This window comes from Corella eumyota, chromosome 4 (genome assembly GCF_963082875.1).
Source record: "Corella eumyota chromosome 4, kaCorEumy4.1, whole genome shotgun sequence".
Taxonomy (NCBI): Eukaryota; Metazoa; Chordata; class Ascidiacea; order Phlebobranchia; family Corellidae; genus Corella; species Corella eumyota.
In genome coordinates, this window is record NC_137493.1 from 10,531,708 (window position 1) to 10,541,059 (window position 9,352).

General features: G+C 53.1%; 1 pseudogene; it reads left to right on the forward strand.

The window, feature by feature from the left end:
* Window positions 1–7,902: 7,902 nt before the first annotated feature.
* Window positions 7,903–9,352, forward strand: part of LOC145751702 (small subunit ribosomal RNA) — a 1,677-nt pseudogene continuing 227 nt past the window's right edge.

The following is a 9,352-nucleotide window of genomic DNA, read 5'->3' on the forward strand; positions in this document are numbered from 1 at the left end:
TTCCCGCACAGAAACGCACGTTTTGGAAAATTGTCGAAATTCGACATGTTTGCTACCTTTGTCGCGAGACCAGCCCACCGGCGCGCGCGTGAAAAACACAAGTCCGGCGACTTTCGAAAATCGCCCGGACAAAGACGCACGACATCGGCCGACGCCCGAGGAACAATTTCCCGCACAGAAACGCACGTTTTGGAAAATTGTCGAAATTCGACATGTTTGCTACCTTTGTCGCGAGACCAGCCCACCGGCGCGCGCATAAAAAACACAAGTCCGGCGACTTTCGAAAATCGCCCGGACAAAGACGCACGACATCGGCCGACGCCCGATGAACAATTTTTCGCACAGAAACGCACGTTTTGGAAAATTGTCGAAATCGACATGTTTGCTACCTTTGTCGCGAGACCAGCCTACCGGCGCGCGCGTGAAAAACACAAGTCCGGCGACTTTCGAAAATCGCCCGGACAAAGACGCACGACATCGGCCGACGCCCGATGAACAATTTCCCGCACAGAAACGCACGTTTTGGAAAATTGTCGAAATCGACATGTTTGCTACCTTTGTCGCGAGACCAGCCCACCGGCGCGCGCGTAAAAAACACAAGTCCGGCGACTTTCGAAAATCGCCCGGACAAAGACGAACGACATCGGCCGACGCCCGATGAACAATTTCCCGCACAGAAACGCACGTTTTGAAAAATTGTCGAAATTCGACATGTTTGCTACTTTTGTCGCGAGACCAGCCCACCGGCGCGCGCGTGAAAAACACAAGTCCGGCGACTTTCGAAAATCGCCCGGACAAAGACGCACGACATCGGCCGACGCCCGATGAACGATTTCCCGCACAGAAACGCACGTTTTGGAAAATTGTCGAAATCGACATGTTTGCTACCTTTGTCGCGAGACCAGCCCACCGGCGCGCGCGTGAAAAACACAAGTCCGGCGACTTTCGAAAATCGCCCGGACAAAGACGCACGACATCGGCCGACGCTCGATGAACAATTTCCCGCACAGAAACGCACGTTTTGGAAAATTGTCGAAATCGACATGTTTGCTACCTTTGTCGCGAGACCAGCCCACCGGCGCGCGCGTGAAAAACACAAGTCCGGCGACTTTCGAAAATCGCCCGGACAAAGACGCACGACATCGGCCGACGCCCGATGAACAATTTCCCGCACAGAAACGCACGTTTTGGAAAATTGTCGAAATTCGACATGTTTGCTACCTTTGTCGCGAGACCAGCCCACCGGCGCGCGCGTAAAAAACACAAGTCCGGCGACTTTCGAAAATCGCCCGGACAAAGACGCACGACATCGGCCGACGCCCGATGAACAATTTCCCGCACAGAAACGCACGTTTTGGAAAATTGTCGAAATTCGACATGTTTGCTACCTTTGTCGCGAGACCAGCCCACCGGCGCGCGCGTGAAAAACACAAGTCCGGCGACTTTCGAAAATCGCCCGGACAAAGACGCACGACATCGGCCGACGCCCGATGAACAATTTCCCGCACAGAAACGCACGTTTTGGAAAATTGTCGAAATTCGACATGTTTGCTACCTTTGTCGCGAGACCACACCACCAGCGCGCGCGTGAAAAACACAAGTCCGGCGACTTTCGAAAATCGCCCGAACAAAGACGCACGACATCGGCCGACGCCCGATGAACAATTTCCCCCACAGAAACGCACGCTTTGGAAAATTGTCGAAATTCGACATGTTTGCTACCTTTGTCGCGAGACCAGCCCACCGGCGCGCGCGTAAAAAACACAAGTCCGGCGACTTTCGAAAATCGCCCGGACAAAGACGCACGACATCGGCCGACGCCCGATGAACAATTTCTCGCACAGAAACGCACGTTTTGGAAAATTGTCGAAATCGACATGTTTGCTACCTTTGTCGCGAGACCAGCCCACCGGCGCGCGCGTGAAAAACACAAGTCCGGCGACTTTCGAAAATCGCCCGGACAAAGACGCACGACATCGGCCGACGCCCGATGAACAATTTCCCGCACAGAAACGCACGTTTTGGAAAATTGTCGAAATCGACATGTTTGCTACCTTTGTCGCGAGACCAGCCCACCGGCGCGCGCGTAAAAAACACAAGTCGGGCGACTTTCAAAAATCGCCCGGACAAAGACGCACGACATCGGCCGACGCCCGATGAACAATTTCCCGCACAGAAACGCACGTTTTGGAAAATTGTCGAAATTCGACATGTTTGCTACCTTTGTCGCGAGACCAGCCCACCGGCGCGCGCGTAAAAAACACAAGTCCGGCGACTTTCGAAAATCGCCCGGACAAAGACGCACGACATCGGCCGACGCCCGATGAACAATTTCCCGCACAGAAACGCACGTTTTGGAAAATTGTCGAAATCGACATGTTTGCTACCTTTGTCGCGAGACCAGCCCACCGGCGCGCGCGTAAAAAACACAAGTCCGGCGACTTTCGAAAATCGCCCGAACAAAGACGCACGACATCGGCCGACGCCTGATGATGAACAATTTCCCGCACAGAAACGCACGCTTTGGAAAATTGTCGAAATTCGACATGTTTGCTACCTTTGTCGCGAGACCAGCCCACCGGCGCGCGCGTAAAAAACACAAGTCCGGCGACTTTCGAAAATCGCGCGGACAAAGACGCTCGACATCGGCCGACGCCCGATGAACAATTTCCCGCACAGAAACGCACGTTTTGGAAAATTGTCGAAATTCGACATGTTTGCTACCTTTGTCGCGAGACCAGCCCACCGGCGCGCGCGTGAAAAACACAAGTCCGGCGACTTTCGAAAATCGCCCGGACAAAGACGCACGACATCGGCCGACGCCCGATGAACAATTTCCCGCACAGAAACGCACGTTTTGGAAAATTGTCGAAATTCGACATGTTTGCTACCTTTGTCGCGAGACCACCCCACCAGCGCGCGCGTGAAAAACACAAGTCCGGCGACTTTCGAAAATCGCCCGAACAAAGACGCACGACATCAGCCGACGCCCGATGAACAATTTCCCCCACAGAAACGCACGCTTTGGAAAATTGTCGAAATTCGACATGTTTGCTACCTTTGTCGCGAGACCAGCCCACCGGCGCGCGCGTAAAAAACACAAGTCCGGCGACTTTCGAAAATCGCCCGGACAAAGACGCACGACATCGGCCGACGCCCGATGAACAATTTCTCGCACAGAAACGCACGTTTTGGAAAATTGTCGAAATCGACATGTTTGCTACCTTTGTCGCGAGACCAGCCCACCGGCGCGCGCGTGAAAAACACAAGTCCGGCGACTTTCGAAAATCGCCCGGACAAAGACGCACGACATCGGCCGACGCCCGATGAACAATTTCCCGCACAGAAACGCACGTTTTGGAAAATTGTCGAAATCGACATGTTTGCTACTTTTGTCGCGAGACCAGCCCACCGGCGCGCGCGTAAAAAACACAAGTCGGGCGACTTTCAAAAATCGCCCGGACAAAGACGCACGACATCGGCCGACGCCCGATGAACAATTTCCCGCACAGAAACGCACGTTTTGGAAAATTGTCGAAATTCGACATGTTTGCTACCTTTGTCGCGAGACCAGCCTACCGGCGCGCGCGTAAAAAACACAAGTCCGGCGACTTTCGAAAATCGCCCGGACAAAGACGCACGACATCGGCCGACGCCCGATGAACAATTTCCCGCACAGAAACGCACGTTTTGGAAAATTGTCGAAATCGACATGTTTGCTACCTTTGTCGCGAGACCAGCCCACCGGCGCGCGCGTAAAAAACACAAGTCCGGCGACTTTCGAAAATCGCCCGAACAAAGACGCACGACATCGGCCGACGCCCGATGAACAATTTCCCGCACAGAAACGCACGCTTTGGAAAATTGTCGAAATTCGACATGTTTGCTACCTTTGTCGCGAGACCAGCCCACCGGCGCGCGCGTAAAAAACACAAGTCCGGCGACTTTCGAAAATCGCCCGGACAAAGACGCACGACATCGGCCGACGCCCGATGAACAATTTCTTGCACAGAAACGCACGTTTTGGAAAATTGTCGAAATCGACATGTTTGCTACCTTTGTCGCGAGACCAGCCCACCGGCGCGCGCGTGAAAAACACAAGTCCGGCGACTTTCGAAAATCGCCCGGACAAAGACGCACGACATCGGCCGACGCCCGATGAACAATTTCCCGCACAGAAACGCACGTTTTGGAAAATTGTCGAAATCGACATGTTTGCTACCTTTGTCGCGAAACCAGCCCACCGGCGCGCGCGTAAAAAACACAAGTCCGGCGACTTTCGAAAATCGCCCGGACAAAGACGCACGACATCGGCCGACGCCCGATGAACAATTTTCCGCACAGAAACGCACGTTTTGGAAAATTGTCGAAATTCGACATGTTTGCTACATTTGTCGCGAGACCAGCCCACCGGCGCGCGCGTAAAAAACACAAGTCCGGCGACTTTCGAAAATCGCCCGGACAAAGACGCACGACATCGGCCGACGCCCGATGAACAATTTCCCGCACAGAAACGCACGTTTTGGAAAATTGTCGAAATCGACATGTTTGCTACCTTTGTCGCGAGACCAGCCTACCGGCGCGCGCGTGAAAAACACAAGTCCGGCGACTTTCGAAAATCGCCCGGACAAAGACGCACGACATCGGCCGACGCCCGATGAACAATTTCCCGCACAGAAACGCACGTTTTGGAAAATTGTCGAAATCGACATGTTTGCTACCTTTGTCGCGAGACCAGCCCACCGGCGCGCGCGTAAAAAACACAAGTCCGGCGACTTTCGAAAATCGCCCGAACAAAGACGCACGACATCGGCCGACGCCCGATGAACAATTTCCCGCACAGAAACGCACGCTTTGGAAAATTGTCGAAATTCGACATGTTTGCTACCTTTGTCGCGAGACCAGCCCACCGGCGCGCGCGTAAAAAACACAAGTCCGGCGACTTTCGAAAATCGCCCGGACAAAGACGCACGACATCGGCCGACGCCCGATGAACAATTTCTTGCACAGAAACGCACGTTTTGGAAAATTGTCGAAATCGACATGTTTGCTACCTTTGTCGCGAGACCAGCCCACCGGCGCGCGCGTGAAAAACACAAGTCCGGCGACTTTCGAAAATCGCCCGGACAAAGACGCACGACATCGGCCGACGCCCGATGAACAATTTCCCGCACAGAAACGCACGTTTTGGAAAATTGTCGAAATTCGACATGTTTGCTACCTTTGTCGCGAGACCAGCCTACCGGCGCGCGCGTAAAAAACACAAGTCCGGCGACTTTCGAAAATCGCCCGGACAAAGACGCACGACATCGGCCGACGCCCGATGAACAATTTCCCGCACAGAAACGCACGTTTTGGAAAATTGTCGAAATCGACATGTTTGCTACCTTTGTCGCGAGACCAGCCCACCGGCGCGCGCGTAAAAAACACAAGTCCGGCGACTTTCGAAAATCGCCCGAACAAAGACGCACGACATCGGCCGACGCCCGATGAACAATTTCCCGCACAGAAACGCACGCTTTGGAAAATTGTCGAAATTCGACATGTTTGCTACCTTTGTCGCGAGACCAGCCCACCGGCGCGCGCGTAAAAAACACAAGTCCGGCGACTTTCGAAAATCGCCCGGACAAAGACGCACGACATCGGCCGACGCCCGATGAACAATTTCTTGCACAGAAACGCACGTTTTGGAAAATTGTCGAAATCGACATGTTTGCTACCTTTGTCGCGAGACCAGCCCACCGGCGCGCGCGTGAAAAACACAAGTCCGGCGACTTTCGAAAATCGCCCGGACAAAGACGCACGACATCGGCCGACGCCCGATGAACAATTTCCCGCACAGAAACGCACGTTTTGGAAAATTGTCGAAATCGACATGTTTGCTACCTTTGTCGCGAAACCAGCCCACCGGCGCGCGCGTAAAAAACACAAGTCCGGCGACTTTCGAAAATCGCCCGGACAAAGACGCACGACATCGGCCGACGCCCGATGAACAATTTTCCGCACAGAAACGCACGTTTTGGAAAATTGTCGAAATTCGACATGTTTGCTACATTTGTCGCGAGACCAGCCCACCGGCGCGCGCGTAAAAAACACAAGTCCGGCGACTTTCGAAAATCGCCCGGACAAAGACGCACGACATCGGCCGACGCCCGATGAACAATTTCCCGCACAGAAACGCACGTTTTGGAAAATTGTCGAAATCGACATGTTTGCTACCTTTGTCGCGAGACCAGCCTACCGGCGCGCGCGTGAAAAACACAAGTCCGGCGACTTTCGAAAATCGCCCGGACAAAGACGCACGACATCGGCCGACGCCCGATGAACAATTTCCCGCACAGAAACGCACGTTTTGGAAAATTGTCGAAATCGACATGTTTGCTACCTTTGTCGCGAGACCAGCCCACCGGCGCGCGCGTAAAAAACACAAGTCCGGCGACTTTCGAAAATCGCCCGAACAAAGACGCACGACATCGGCCGACGCCCGATGAACAATTTCCCGCACAGAAACGCACGCTTTGGAAAATTGTCGAAATTCGACATGTTTGCTACCTTTGTCGCGAGACCAGCCCACCGGCGCGCGCGTAAAAAACACAAGTCCGGCGACTTTCGAAAATCGCCCGGACAAAGACGCACGACATCGGCCGACGCCCGATGAACAATTTCTTGCACAGAAACGCACGTTTTGGAAAATTGTCGAAATCGACATGTTTGCTACCTTTGTCGCGAGACCAGCCCACCGGCGCGCGCGTGAAAAACACAAGTCCGGCGACTTTCGAAAATCGCCCGGACAAAGACGCACGACATCGGCCGACGCCCGATGAACAATTTCCCGCACAGAAACGCACGTTTTGGAAAATTGTCGAAATCGACATGTTTGCTACCTTTGTCGCGAAACCAGCCCACCGGCGCGCGCGTAAAAAACACAAGTCCGGCGACTTTCGAAAATCGCCCGGACAAAGACGCACGACATCGGCCGACGCCCGATGAACAATTTTCCGCACAGAAACGCACGTTTTGGAAAATTGTCGAAATTCGACATGTTTGCTACCCTTGTCGCGAGACCAGCCCACCGGCGCGCGCGTAAAAAACACAAGTCCGGCGACTTTCGAAAATCGCCCGGACAAAGACGCACGACATCGGCCGACGCCCGATGAACAATTTCCCGCACAGAAACGCACGTTTTGGAAAATTGTCGAAATCGACATGTTTGCTACCTTTGTCGCGAGACCAGCCTACCGGCGCGCGCGTAAAAAACACAAGTCCGGCGACTTTCGAAAATCGCCCGGACATAGACGCACGACATCGGCCGACGCCCGATGAACAATTTCCCGCACAGAAACGCACGTTTTGGAAAATTGTCGAAATTCGACAAGTTTGCTACCTTTGTCGCGAAACCAGCTTCCCTGTATACTATGAGGGAAGACGTCGTTGTGGCGAAATGAGCAAATTGGCGATGCGGTTGTCGGTTGAAGGTATTTGGTGACAAAACGATGTGGTGACGTGCAGGCGATGAGCGCTTTTGGGTAGACTTGATGCTGACCCGCGAAGGCGTCGTAGCTAGCAGCGAGGCTCTGAACGTTAGACGGAAAAAATTAAGTAGCAAATACGAGTTTGTGTTTCGGCGCGCGACCACGGCCTCGGGCCGTAGTTGCGGTGGCCGGTGCGCACGCAAGTGACGGTTTTCACGGTTCGCTTTTGTTGGGCGTTCCTGGTGTTGTATGCAAACGCAACCCGCGCGCGGCTTTGCCCGAAAGGGCGTCTGGCCGGTGTCGACGGCGTCCAGATCGCGACTTACGCCGGGTTTGAGGAGCTAAGCAAAAATAGTGATTGAGTAATACAGTGCGATACCGCGACGGGGAAAGCGAAAGACTCCGTTCGCGTATTTTGTCGGCCGATAGTTACCTGGTTGATCCTACCAGTAGTCATATGCTTGTCTCAAAGATTAAGCCATGCATGTCTCAGTACGAACTTGCGTACGGTAAAACTGCGAATGGCTCATTAAATCAGTCGTGATTCATTTGATCGTAAATTTTACTTGGATAACTGTGGTAATTCTAGAGCTAATACATGCAAAAAGCGCCGACCTTGCGGAAGGCGCGCCTTTATCATATCAAAAACCTGCCGGGCTTCGGCTCGTCTTGTTGGCGACTCGGGATAACTTTGCTGATCGCACGGTCTTGCACCGGCGACGGATCATTCAAGTGTCTGCCCTATCAACTTTTGTCGGTACGGTATCTGCCTACCAAGGTTCTTACGGGTAACGGGGAATCAGGGTTCGATTCCGGAGAGGGAGCCTGAGAAACGGCTACCACATCCAAGGAAGGCAGCAGGCGCGCAAATTACCCATTCCCGACGCGGGGAGGTAGTGACGAAAAATAACGATACAGGACTCTAACGAGGCCCTGTAATTGGAATGAGTACACTGTAAAAATTTTAACGAGTATCCATTGGAGGGCAAGTCTGGTGCCAGCAGCCGCGGTAATTCCAGCTCCAAAAGTGTATATTTAAGTTGTTGCGGTTAAAAAGCTCGTAGTTGGATTTTGGGCGCAGGCGTTCGGTCCGTCGCAAGGCGTGCACTGTTCGTTCTGGCTTTATCTCCGGTTTTCCGTCGGTGCTCTTGACTGAGTGTCGGCGGCGGCCGGGACGTTTACCTTGAAAAAATTAGAGTGTTCAAAGCAGGCGCTTCGCCTGGATAGTGTTGCATGGAATAATGAAATAGGACCTCGGTTCTTTTTTGTTGGTTTTCGGAGCGCGAGGTAATGATTAAGAGGGACGGACGGGGGCATTCGTACTGTGCCGTTAGAGGTGAAATTCTTGGATAGTCGCAAGACGAACGACTGCGAAAGCATTTGCCAAGAATGTTTTCTTTAATCAAGAGCGAAAGTCAGAGGTTTGAAGACGATCAGATACCGTCCTAGTTCTGACTATAAACGATGCCAACTAGCGATCGGGGTCGTTATTTTGACGACCTCTCCGGCAGCTTGCGGGAAACCAAAGAAAATTGACAGATTGAGAGCTCTTTCATGATTCTGTGGGTGGTGGTGCATGGCCGTTCTTAGTTGGTGGAGCGATTTGTCTGGTTAATTCCGATAACGAACGAGACTCTGGCTTGCTAAATAGTTACGCGGCCTTCCCGGCCGGCGTTTAACTTCTTAGAGGGACTAGTGGCGTTTAGCCACACGAGATTGAGCAATAACAGGTCTGTGATGCCCTTAGATGTTCGGGGCCGCACGCGCGCTACACTGACCGGATCAACGTGTGTTCGCCTTGGCCGAAAGGTCTGGGTAACCCGATGAACCCCGGTCGTGCTAGGGATAGAGAATTGAAATTATTTCGCTTGAACGAGGAA